General features: G+C 42.1%; 1 protein-coding gene across 1 annotated transcript in view; it reads right to left on the reverse strand.

The window, feature by feature from the left end:
- The window catches only part of maml3 (mastermind-like transcriptional coactivator 3), a 454,633-nt gene that overhangs the window by 365,563 nt on the left and 75,186 nt on the right, over positions 1-13,884 (reverse strand). The window lies entirely within an intron of this gene.

Genomic DNA, 13,884 nt, shown 5'->3' on the forward strand with positions numbered 1-13,884 from the left:
GCCTGGGAGAACATTTGCTTTAGTGAGTAGGAGCATCTACAAGGCACAGGTCAGGAGTGTGATAGAATACTCTCCACTTGCCTGGATGAGTGCAGCTCAAACAACAGTCAAGCAAAATTTCTGAGGAGGTCTCAATTTCACATCAGATTCGGGGTCCAAAGTAGCCCTCGTTCCCACTGGAATTTTTCTAAGCCAGAAAACAGCAGAAACAGGCCTCAACTTTGTCCCAATATGTTAATTTTATGCCTCCCACAAAATTGTGAGGCTAACAACTTCAAAGATTATAAAAAGTTTGCACGTCAATCATATTTTACAGTCAATCTTGCCTTGAAGTCAGATATTGTGGGTTCAAGCCAAGACTTGAGCAATAATCTAGGTTGATACGTCAGAGCATTAGTGAAGGTATTGCTGCCCTGTCAGAGATGCTGCCTTTGGATGAGGCATGAAATGAAGGCCCTAGCTGCCCATTTCAGTGGTTGAGTTGGATGGTAAAGATGCCATAAGTGATGTTTTGGTTGCCATTTCACCCTCAATCTAAAATCAAATTAACTGGTTGAACAATACCTGAATGTTACTTCGTCTTGCTGTGTCCAAAACGGCTGCCATGTCTGCATACTTTTATATAGTTGTTTGGTAGTACAGAACTTGAGTATTGCTTAACAAGAGATATTTTGTTGAAACTTTTTGTCTTGCACTTATCAGGACAATTTGCAAGAATACCAATGTAAGGGAAACAACAGGTGTATATTGTATGAGAAGAGAGTGCTGATTGGTTGGCAAGTGGTCTCTAATTGGTAGAGGAATTGCATGGAGAATGCATTAGTTAATGGTGACTGACAATTAACTGCCAAGCATTGTTTCAAATTTAAACCAGGCGGCTTGAATCTGAATGGTCAAGGCAATTAAAAAGAAAGTCAATTCCCCTGAGAGCAATTCGCTGGTTCATTCCTCGGGGAAATGCCTTGACCAGTCAGAGTCAAGCTTCCTGGTTTAAATTTCAAACAATGCTTGGCAGTTAACTGTCAGTCACCATCAACTGTTGCATTCCCCATGGCAATGCCTCTACCAATCCGAGTCCACTTGCCAACCAATCAGGACTCTCTTCTCATACAGTATAAATGTGTTGTTTCCCTTGCATTGGTATTTTCTTGCAAATTGTCCTAATGAGTGCAAGATGAAAAACTGACAAAAATCTCTTTTTTTCCAGCAATACTTTTATATGTGATAAGCCCTAGTACATAAGAGCAAGTCCTTTAAAAAAAGGCTTTGCATTTCAACTATCTATACATTCTGAAAGTCTGACTAAAACAGAAAGCCTTTTTCTCTTAGCGATGCACTTGTGGGATTTGTTTAGATAAAATCATCATAACATCCCCGATGGACAATTTATTGCATTATTTCAAAATTTCCAAAAATGAGGCTATATTTAGAATGGGTGCTCTAAGTATTTTAGTGATGAAGTTGTTAAAGTACATGATGAAGAAAACAAAATTAGCCCTATTAAAACATGGCAGTCACAGCAGAATGGGAAGGGGAAAAGGGGATTATATCCTACATATGTGAATGCAGAGCTCTGCTTATGAGAGCAAATCAAACTAAATTCATTGTACAGGTCAATGCAATGACTCCAAGTCAAAAAGCTCCTGTTGATCTCGTATTATGGGATTAGTCCTACAGAAAAACAATGATGACAGAGACCAATGTTGGTTACTGTGCGTTCTGACCTTGACTGCAGTATATATATTGTTCCATTCTGTGCTATTTTGCTCTGTTGTTTATATCTCCACATAGCGATAATGCTAAATCTAGTCTTGAATCTCACTTCATCAGACAGATAAAGGCTGCATAGTTTTATTTGGGTTTTGTCTTGTTTATATTCTGATTCAAGACAGTTTATAGGTTAATTCCAAATTAACAGCTAAATCCACATATGGTATGCTACGCAGGACATTGTGCCTCTGAACTGTGTGGAAAATGACAAGCAATCAGCTCAGATATACCATCAGTTCGAGACTCAAAGGGTCACGAGCCACAGTCAGTCAGACACAGAGATGACAAGTAGTCATCCTGGATGCCTGGATTTTAAATTATATGGTTTTCTATTGAAAAAGATTAAATAATGCTCAGATTATAAAGAATACCTGTACACCCCACTGGTTTAGAGCTTGTGCCGCATGCTTGTAGCTGCATCAGTTGAAGGTTACTAAGCTGGAAACAAGTCAGGAGTATCCAAAATTTTATGATGCACCTTCCTATTTTGTCTATGGAAATCACTTCTATCTAGCAGAGATAATAGAAGGTCAGAGAGGTATTAACAACAATTCATATTTATATAGCATTCTTAATAAACAAAAAGACCCCAAAATGCTTCACAAGTATGTGAAGGGGGAAAAAATGGATTCTGAATCAAAAGAGGGGGAGGAGGAGGAGGAGGAGGAGGAGGATGAGGAGGAGGAGGGGGAGGGGGAGGCCAAAACCTTGGCCAAAGAGCTAGGTTTTAAGCAGGGTCGCAAACAAGATGGTGGCTCTGAAATAGAGGATTCAGGGAGAGGATTGCAGAGATGCAGAGAGTGAGGTAGAGGAAGACCTGGCCATCAATAGTGAGGCAAATGAAGCCAGAGATGTACAACAGGCTAGAGTCAGAGGAACAGAGAGTTCAGGCTCCCCCCTCCTGTTCAGCTCCCCCAACATTTTCGGCTCCCCCTCCAATTTTTCAGCTATCCCCCTTTTCAGCTGCAACACTGGATGAAGTTACAGAATCACAGAATTGTTATAGAATATGGCCATTCTGTCCACATTGTGCCTGTACTGGCTCTCCAAACTGGCGATGCACCTAGTGCCATTCCCTTGCCTTCTCCCTGTAACCCTGCATATCAGCATTCAAATTACAAAGCAGGAGGCGGGTAGGGGGTTGGAGGGAAGGTGGGGGGGGGGGGGGGGGGGGGGGGGGAGAGAGCTACAGATAGTTGGACTGCAAATGGAAGAGTGCGACTGCACAGGGAAGAGCGCTACAAAGGGCGAGAGGGGGCGGCGAAGGGCGAGAGGGGGCGGCAAAGGGCGAGGGGGGGGGCGGCGAAGGGCAAGAGGGGGTGGCAAAGGGCAAGAGGGGGCGGCAAAGGGCGAGAGGGGGCGGCGAAGGGCGAGATGGAAGCTACAAATGGGGACAGTGGACTGTAATGGGAGAGCTCAAAAGGGGGGGAGCTGAAAAGTGGGAGGGGGCGCTGAAAAGGGAGTGGGGGAGAACTGAAATGTGGGGGGGAGAACTGAAAAGTGGGAGGCGTGCGAGCTGAAAAGTGGGGAGAGAGGCTGAGAGGGAGAGGGAACAGTTTTAAACCTATCAAAGGAATACTCAGCTAACTGGGAGGCAGGAAAACTTGCAGTAATTGCGGTAATGAATTTCTTGCTAATGAAGATGGAGTCTCTAATCTAGTTTAAGGCTCCATAAGTTCTGGAGCTACTATATGGGGGAAAATGTAGTGGAGGCTATTATAATGAACCTTGTATTAATTGGATAATTTAATACTGAACAGGTTTATTCCATATGAAAGGTTTGCATTTCTGTGTTATCACATCTCAAAGTGTTTCACATACTGTGAATTACTTGAGGTGCTGTGACTGTGTCAGTGACAAACTTGCAACCGTCTTGCACATACTAAGACCCCTAAAAGTAATGAACGGCTTGCATTATCATAGTGCATTTTATCACTAGGACATTCTAAAGTGCTTTACAGTCAATGAAACACTTTGGAAGTGTGGTCACTGTTGTAAAGAAGGAAACGTAATGAGGTAAATAATCAATTAATTTGGGGAGTCAAGGCCTAGAGGGAATAAGCTAAAAATTAGAACCAGATCTTTTAGGACTGAGGTGGTAGAAGCTTGGAACTCTCTTCCGCAAATGGTAATTGATGCTCGATCAATATCAATGTTAGATCAATTGTTAAATTTCAATGTAAAATTGTGACCTGAGATGCAGTGAAAAGGGTAGCAACTGCCTGAGTAAAATCTTACAGTTTTGTGCATATTTTTTGCAAATGCATTAGCTGTGACCTCGCCAGTCCACGGAAGGCATGTTTAGGGTGATAGCTTTTTGTGTGTATAAGTGTGTCAGTTATTTCTCTTTGAAAAACTTTTGTTGCTAACTTCTGCCTGTTATTTTGTGTCAATTTAAATACTGTGGTGTCTAGGAAGTGAATGCTTTCCTTGTGTGTTGTGGCTTTAAGTTTAATGGAAGGGTGATGATTATTAAGGATATTGATGAATTCCTCTAATTCTGCTTGTGAGTCCAAATAACACATATGTAAACAGGAATACAGAAAGTAATGTTACTACCTGACTGTAGCTATTGAAGGAGTTTGTGAGAATGAAAATGTAGCCCCCAAAAACCAAAATGCAGACAGTGAGAAAATCTCAAGAAGAGCCCTCAAAAAAAATTGACCCCTGATGCACATTCTTCTTTTTCAGATATTAATCCAATTCCCTCTTGAAAGCCTCGATCGAACCTGTCTCCACCACACCCTCAGGCAGTACATTCCAGGTCTTAACCGCTTGCAGAGTGAAAATGTTTCTCCCCATGCCTCCATTGCATCTTTGGCCATTTGCTTTAAATTTGTGTCCTCTCATTCTCAATCCTTCCACCAATGGCAACTGTTATCCCCCCCATCTACTCTGTCCAGATCCCTCATGATTTTGAATACCTCTATCAGGTCTCCTCTCAGCCTTTGTAGAGGTGGTGGGGAGAGTAGATCCCATGAAAAGATTTAACCAAAGGATTAGAATTTCAAATTTGAGGCTTTAGGGGACTTGGACTCGACTAAATCAGTGAGGACAGGGATAATGATCGAGCAGGGCAGAGTGCAGGTTAAGATATGGGCACGACGATCAGCTGGAGCTTATGGAAGATGGAGAATGGAAAGCTAGTTTGGAGAGCTTCTGAATAGTCTTGTCTGGAGGCAATAAAGAAACTCATGGGGGTTTCAGCAGCAGGTGGGTTGAGACAAGATTGGAGGCAGATAGAGTTGGAGATGGAAGTAAATGGATTTTCTGATGGAGAGGATATGAATCAGAAGCACAGCTCTGTGTTAAATAAGACGTCAAGATTGTGAACAGTCCAAGACAATGGCCTAGGAGGGAAATTAGTGGCGAGTGTATGGAGTTTGTGACAGAAGGCAAAGGCATTGACTTATTTAACTATAAGAAATCTCTGCTTAACCAAGACTGGAGGTCGGACAAACTGTCTGGGAGCTTAGAGAATGCGGCGGGACCGCAAGAGATGGTGGAGAGGTAAAGCTGGGTACTAGCAGCACGTAGGCAGAATTTGAGCTCATGTTTTAATTAATGTCACCAAGGGGTATTGTGTAAATGATGAAGAAATGGGGCCATGGATGGATCTTTTGGGGACTCTTAAGATGATGATGCAGGGATCGGAAAAATAGAAGCTATTTCTAGAGGTACTCTATTTCATATTTCAAAGTATATTCATATGTTAGCACCTACTTAAATCCATGAACAAGCCCCAAACTATTCGCAAACTATCACTCAGACAACCCGATGATCCATCCTAACTATTAGTAGTTATTATCAATACTCTTTCTCAGCCTTGGCTGTTGCCCTGGTATGACCATCAATCCACTCCCTTAAGTCCAAGGGACGCAGGCCTGAAAGGATATGGCAGGCAACTGGTTAAGCAATAAACTGCCAGATCTGATTCAACTGGATAAAGCACTATTAGGTACTGCTCTCATCTGCTAAAACTGCTCAATATTCCATGATAATCCTGGAATGCAAAGATAACTGCCAGCTTCTTTTCTCTACTCCTCTCCGTGTTTCCTCCACCTCATCACGAACAATAAATGAGAGAGGCCCATCAACTTCTTTGCTACTAAGGTTGAGACCATCCGATCAGCTACCTCTGTCCCTCCACTCCATGAGCTCACCAGGCCAAACTTTCTCTAAAGTTCTCCCTGCCCTAGCCCTGAACCTGCCCCTTTCTCTGGTTTCTCTCCTATCTCCCCATATGCCCTTTCCAAGCTCATCTTATCCATGAAACCCAGCTGCTGCTCCCTTGACCCTGTTCCCATTAAACTGTTGACTTCCCAACTTCCCACCATGATGCTCACGCTAGCCGATATTGCTGACTGTTCTCTCTCTTCAAGTGTTGTCCCTCTCTCCTTGTAATCTCCTCATTAAACCCAACGCTTGACCCCACCACTCCTGTAAACTATCACCCCTTCTCCAACACACTTTTCCTCGCCAAAGTCCTTGAACATGTTGTCGCCTCAGATCTGTGCTCAGCTTTCCTGGATCTCCATGTTTGAATCCCTCTAATCAAATTTTCACCCTTGCAATAGTATTGAAACAGCTCTCCAAGTCACAAATGACAGCATATTCAACTGTAACAAAGGCACACTTATCCCTCCTCACCCTTCTCAACCTGTCTGCAGCCTTTGGCAAGGCTGACCACGTCATCCTCCTCCAATGCCTCTCCCTATCATCCAGCTGGGTGGAACTGCTCTCACCTGGATCCATTCTTATCTAATCGTGGCCAGAGTAACAATTGCAATTACGAAGCAACATCTTAATTTTAAAATGCTCATTTTTGTTTTCAAATCTCTCCAAGGCCTTTCCCCTCTGATCTCTAATCTTCTCCAGCCCCCAACCCTCAGAGATAGCTGACTCATCTAATTCTGGGTTCTCAAACATCCCCTAATTTAATCACTCCAAAATTGATGGCTATGCCTTCAGTTGCCTAGGTCCCAAATTATGGAATTCCCTCCCTACACCCTTCTGCCTCTCTACCTTGCTTTCTGCCTTTAAAGTTTTGACTCTTTGACTAAGCTTTTGGTCATCTAACATAATATCTCCTTATGTAACTTGATAATATATTTTATACTGCTCCCGTGAAGTTCCTTGGGACATTTTATTCTGTTAAAGGTGTTATATAAATATAAGCTGTTATTGTTCTAAAAACAGCATTTGAAGGTTAGTTCTTCCTCTCATTCTTCCCTCCCCACCCCATGCTTTGACTTTCTTTCACTCCCCATGGAATAGAACCTTGCTTTTCTCAGCTGGATGAGTTCAGATTGAAAATACTGCATCTGGGCACAGTCACCCAGTCATGTCCTAAGCATCTGTGGCACTCTGCAGTGCTGCATTATTGATGAGCATTCAAAGAATTTCTTTCCTCAACTCCTTTCTATGGTACAGTTCCACGAGTACCGACCCGCCCATGATTCTTCCATCCTTGCCTGTCACCAGCTTTCGCTAGCAGCTCTGGCAATGGGAAACATGTGTAAAAATTGTGTCGGGTTCTGAACAAGGTTACTGGACTCTGACGTTGATGAGGCCCATGCCTGCCAATGCTTGCTAACTATCCTGTGGCTGGCATTTGTGGCGTTAAAATGGTGGTAGGCACAAACGTGTCAGGAATGCTGTGGGAAGCACTCAATCACCATTTTAATCATCCAACTGTCCCATTCCCACCAGGGGAGGTAGGGTTAAAATTAAGCCTGTGTATTGGAAATGCAACCTTCCCAGTCTCTGTAGCTCAGCTACTTACTGCCTAGCCAACTGAACCATCGGGGAAGCTATGAAATAATTTCCTCCAGTTCCCAGTATTTATCTCCTTTCTGAAAATTATCAACTCCTCTGTTATTCATTATTCATGTGCAAATTTGGTCAGTGACTATTGAGTCAATTTTAAGGCACTCAGTTTATACATTGCCTGGTGCTGGCAGGGTGAATATGGGGGTTTTTCATCCAGTTTTCTTCCTTCCTCTTCTGAAGGTGGTGACTCATGTTGGAAGAAATGTTCCCACAGGTGACAGCAGTCCTCCTATGTCTTGCCCAAGTGACAATAGGCCATGTGTGAGCCAAGTACAGTAAGCGCCAGCAGGGTATTCATCCACAGAAATCATCACAGCCCAGACCATGCCTGTTCTCACCCAATGGCCAATCATGCACACATCGCACCAGTAGTCAGAAAGAGAAATCCCCAGCTGACCTTCCTCCTCCTGAGCCCAAAGGTGTTGCAATGCCCCAAAACTGCTGCTCTGTAAGGGATCAGTTAGCACACAGCACAAACCCAAGACCAGCTGTTCTGTGTGGCTCTGTGGTACATTGCCAATGCATTTTCTCTTTATGCCATTGAAGGTGTTGGCACTTTTGCTCACTGTCAGAAGTAACTCAGCACTGGACACACCAGCAATACATGAAGAGCTGTATGCATTTATGTAAAAGGTTTTCTTAAGTTGTTAAAGGGATGAACTCCAAATCAAAATGGGGCAACAGTCATCCTGAATTTCATCAGAATGAATAATTGTTTTGAAAGGAATCCACAGAAGGAGGAGGAAATTTTTTTTTCACATATAAAACAACCCACTAAAAACTCCTTCAACCAAGGTGACACTGAAGATGAAAATATCAGAAACCACTGCCTTGGAACTCTCAAGATTAAGCTCATTTTAAAAATGTTTTCAAAAGATTAATGTACAAGTGACAAGGGATAGCACTATATTAAAGGTTGCTGCCTGCCACTAAAAGACTTTTAAGTTGTTCAAGTGACTGGTGGCAGACACAGTGCACTAGGATGTACTGTAAATCCCCCTTTGTTGCAGCAAGCTACTGTAGTGGTGAGGAACAGGGGAGAAGGAGAATAAAAAGACAATGCATTTGAAACACACAAAAGAAAAACTAGTAACTACAGGGTTAAAAATGTCTTTTTGTTTAAAAAAGATAAACAGCAACGTAATTTTATTAAACTATATACTCCTTTCTGATTTGGCAGCTTCTCATTTATCAATTCTGTCAGCTGGACCAGGATGTTCCATAGTCAAGCCTTGCCTACGTAGAGAGAGACAAATATCACACGTAAATGTCTTGGATTATTGAACAACGTTAACAAAAAGGTTAGATTAACACAACACTTATTAATCTGTTCAGCTTTAGCCTAAATCACCAAATGATAGGGCACACTGTCCAACTTGCATCTCTCTCGTTAGTACTGCTTTGATGTATGTGATCTGACAAGGCAGGCTGTTATGGGCCGTCTGCATCACTGTCACCATGACAACAGTGAAAGACAATCCATGATCCCAGACCTTGGTCACACGTAACAGGACAGCTTATCTGCCCGGGACCACTGGTTCTAATGGGAAAAGAGTAATTACATTCTTCCCTGTCAAAACCTCCTCTCTCACATGTAGCATTTATGTTCTTGTTTAAGATGCAAGCACTAGATCTTTCTCTACAAATAATAAATAATAATAATTACAAAATTCAGTATACATGTTAATATTCAAATTAAAATGCTTCCCCATAAAACTACAGGAAACAAGGTCTACGTGACCCTAATTTAACCTTAGCCTCAATCTACGTCAATACAGAAGCAAGAACTTAATTTGGGTGAAGGTGGGGAATCCGTCAGTAAGATACTTTCAGTTAGTAACAAAATAGATGAAAGCAAATGGCTGCAATATGCTCTGATTTAGTTTTTATAAATACTGCACGCATGCATTAACTATCAAAAGAAAGGATATTTGCTTCATAAGAAGTAAGGCTACAATGATCCATCCTCACCTTCAATATAGTAGTGGGGATTGTACTTTAGTGCAGTTCATTAATTCTTTAAGGGCTAAGAGGGTGTTTCTGCAACATTTCAGAAAATAAAAGGTGGTTAGGATTTCTTCAGATTTCTCCTCACAGATTAACAAAGGTGTGTCTGGTCTGCAGTGGTTCTTCTGTTGTGGATTGTTTCACTGGATAGAATATACTGCACGAGACAGTGCATTGGTTCCAGATCAATAGAAAGGAGGTTTTCCAATGGTCTGTTAGCAAAAGTACTGCATAGTGCAGCATAGAGCCATACAAAGGTGGGAGGTCCCAATCTTGACCCAGGAGTTGGTGTAGGATTAGCCGACTTCAGCTGGGATGATGGTAGCAGCGTTACAACTGGTCTCAGAAGCCCAAAGTAGGAAAGTAAGTGGGAAAATTAGCTAGGGCTCGCATTCTGGATTGCTACACACTGCCTGCTGGAAAGCGCAAGCATGCGATTGTTGTGAGAGACAAGACTGGCCTCGGCAGTTGAACTGTCTGCTGATATTTGTTGTCTGAGTACGTACTTAAAGAATGGCCAATTTGGCAAGGTGTATGTTATACACCAGCACCCACGGGCTCTTAAGGAGAGGAAGACAGAATTTAGAGGGAATCTAAAAGCAGAAAAGTCTGGTACCATGGCACTACAGCATTCCAACATATAGTCCTGTCATAAAGAAATGTATAATATTGATTCATAACTGTTTCTCTCTTGCCCCTTGAAAGAATCCTGTAATGAGTTGGAGGAAGGAGCTTGAGGCAAAGGAACAGTGGGCAAGTCAACCCATGTTACTCTCAGGCAATAGTTCTTAACACATCATCCACCACTTCTCTAGACACACTTAATTAAAAATAAATAAGAAGAAAGTAAGGCTTATTTATATGGCACATTATCCTGTCTCAAAATGCCTCATCCATATGTAATATATTAAAGATCAAACATCTGAACATACAGGTCCTGTCAAATGTTTCCAATAAAGGTTCCTATATCCTTCCCTAAAGGATGTTAGTGAACAAGTCATGTTTTTAAGACAATCTGGTAATTTTATGGTGACCATAACTATTTTATTCCACATTTATTTAATTAACTGAATTTGAATTCCCCAGCTGCCATAGTGTAATTTTCACTCGTATCTCTGGATCATTAGTCCATAGCTCTAGGTGTCAGTGACATAAACATTATGCAACTGTACGTCTAATATGGTAGCCTCCGTGTTATCATTAAGTTAAAGGACCTTATCAAATGCTCTTTGAAATTCCTAACAAAACAAATCCCCTGCAATTCCTTCACCTATCTGCTTTGTTATTTCTTCAAAGAATTCTGTAAGGTTGATGAAGCCGTTTAGAAATCCAATCTGACTTGCCCCGATTGACTCACGTTTTGCCAATTGCTTAGTAATTTCAACATGTTACAGGACTTTAGGGGATAGTAATTGGACTTTCTTGCACCCATTTAATGGGTGCAAAATGGTTGAAAATGGGGCCAATTTTGTTCGTCAACGTCCTGTGCCTAAAGAATGTTTGAAAAACATAACTTGATATTTGGTTGGACTATTTTTCAGGCAGCCACCTCAAACAGTTCTTGTGGCAATTTGCCATTCTCCGCTAAACTGCAAATTTCAATATTGTTCTCTCAATTCCTAAATTCGGATTATACATATGTATGTAATAAAGAGCTTCCTTTGAGAAGCACATTATTTCATAATATTGTCACATACTCTGCAAAATATAAAAAAAGGACTGTATTCAAGTAGGCATCATCCAATCTTTTACACTTAAACCAACCTCATAATGTTGTTCTATGTATGGTCCTTTAAGAAGTCCATTACTAACGCTTGACATAGGCATACAATCAAAGGGAAGCTTGGATCCAACTCCAGCAATACAATTATTCACATCTCACAAATGTTATTATTGTGCTCTGAATATGGCACTCTAGGGTCTCAATAAAAAGAGATGGGGATATATAATTGTACTAAAAAAGACACATTGATATAAATGCTGCAAGTATATGTTTTTACTCTTTCTTGCAAATTTTCCCCATTCAGCTCCTAAATGTAATGACTCATTAGGGTGCCATGGATACCTCATTCAATTGAGAAATCGTAGTGTGTGAGCCTAACAGTGTTGCTGTCTTTCAGATGGAATGTTAAACTGAGGCTCCCTCTGTCCTCTCAGGTAGATGCAAAAGATCCCAGGGCACTATTTCAAAGAAAAGCAATGGCCTTTTCTCTGGTGTCCTGCCTAATATTTATCTAACGAGCAACGTCACAAAATCAGATCATCAGGACATTACCTCATTGCTGTCTGTGGGATCTTGGTGTGCTAAAATTGGCTGCTGCATTTCATGCTTTAGAGCAGTGGTAATACAGTTCAAAGAAGCACTTCCTTAGCTGTACGTGCTTTGAGAGTCCTGAAGTCATGAAAGGCACTATATAAATGCAAGCTTCTTCTTTCTTTGAGGTGGAATGCCAATTGGTGGTACTGACTTCCTTCAGCTATCGAAGTGGTACTTACTTCCTTCAGCTATCGAAGTGTTTCAGCTCCACAAACAGTTACAAATAATGGCTAAGTCCATGTAGCTATTATAGAAACTGTTCTCTGATATATACAAGAATTGTTTCTACAATTGGTGGACTGAGAGCCAGCATTAGGGAATTGTTCCATGGATTTATATGAACCATCCTAGTGATATAGCATGTTGGTGTAGGAATATACTGGCCCATAAAATGACAGGTACTCACTGATACTCTGCATAATAGGTACTGAATCTCAGCTATAGCTGTGGGGTGGGGATGAGGGAGCTGGAGACATGCCAAGTGGGGCCTAGATTTTTGTAGTCATGGAGACCTTGTGGACCTTTAAATGCTTTTTTATACAGTGAAGTCTGTAATAAATATTTAAAACTTTATTTTATTTCATCTCAGCACAGCTCTTGAAGTCTGCCAATGGTGGATAGTGGGTGAGTTGGCAAGAAAGGAGTTAGGGCAAAGGGTGGTGGGCATAAGTTGCCACTAAGTTGACAATAAGGGGCCATGAGGGTGGGTGGGGTCATGGGTTGACATGAGCTGACATGAATGGGCATGGGGAGTGGTGGGGGGTGGGGGTGGGGGGTGAGGCTCAGAGTGCCTAACATTTAACGAAACAGCTGGGAACAAAATCCCAGAGAAGTGAGGCAAGCTTTTTCACCAGTTAACCTCGGCACTCAGCGGCCCCTGTGGCTGCCTCTGATATGTGCCTGACCACCACCCGCCCCCCCCGCCCCCCCCACCACCACCAACAGCCTCCCCCCCCCCCCCCCACCCCCCCAAACCTGCAATAAAGATCCACCATTTGGGTCACTTCTTCCTGAGACGGGAGATTTCCCTGAGTCTGTGCCCTCACCTCAGGAGCAAAAATCCAGATTTGGGTATCAGGTACTAATGTGATGGAGGCAAAGTCAACAGCCAACTCAATGTGGGCTACTGCAATGGACTCCTTTGTGGCCAGCTATATAGAACAGCGGCTGCAGATGGCTGTGAGTAGCTCAACTGCTAGAGTGGCTCACTTACCCAACCTATCATCAACCAGGGAACAACACAAACAGGTGGTGAGGCCCTTACACAAAAAGGGGGAAAGTAAGTTTGAAAAATAGGGAAGTACGTGAAAGAAATAAATAAAAAGCAAGTAGAAATGCTAAGCAACTTCCTCCTTCTGTTTTCACTTTTGCAAACTGTCTAGGCTCAAATTTAACCTCGGACCATTAATCCTGATATTTAGTTCAGCTTCACTGAATAAAACCATCTGTCATGTCTAGTTTTAATCACACACAGTTTGCAGATGAGCTTAGTTGGAATCTAGGTGCTCATATCCTGTGGTATGTTTCTGTAGTCCAATTTCACCTACAGGAAGTAGACAGGTCCTGGAAATGATATCACAGCTGTGTGTCACAAACCTCAGTGAATCAGTAACACTGTGTCCCTTCTCAGCTTGCATTATACCACAGAGCAGGATAGAATCAATAACACTGCCTGTCTCCAGCCTGTGAGCAGTGCTGGTTCTATGCCTCTCTCAGAATACAGCAATTTCTAAGAAATTTTTCAGCTCACTTCAGAAACAGGCCTCCCTTTGTATCGATTAATCAGGCCAAAAATGAAGATTTAAGGGTAGATTTTGACTTTGGGTGAGAGCGTAAAACCGGTGACAGTGAATCAGCAGGCCGTTTTATGTTCTTCCTGATTTTTTAATTTCTCTTTAAGTCAATGGAAATAAAAAGTGGGAGAGAAGTTAAATGAACTATTGATTCACTATTGCCCG

This window comes from Carcharodon carcharias, chromosome 1 (assembly GCF_017639515.1).
Source record: "Carcharodon carcharias isolate sCarCar2 chromosome 1, sCarCar2.pri, whole genome shotgun sequence".
NCBI classification, from domain to species: Eukaryota; Metazoa; Chordata; class Chondrichthyes; order Lamniformes; family Lamnidae; genus Carcharodon; species Carcharodon carcharias.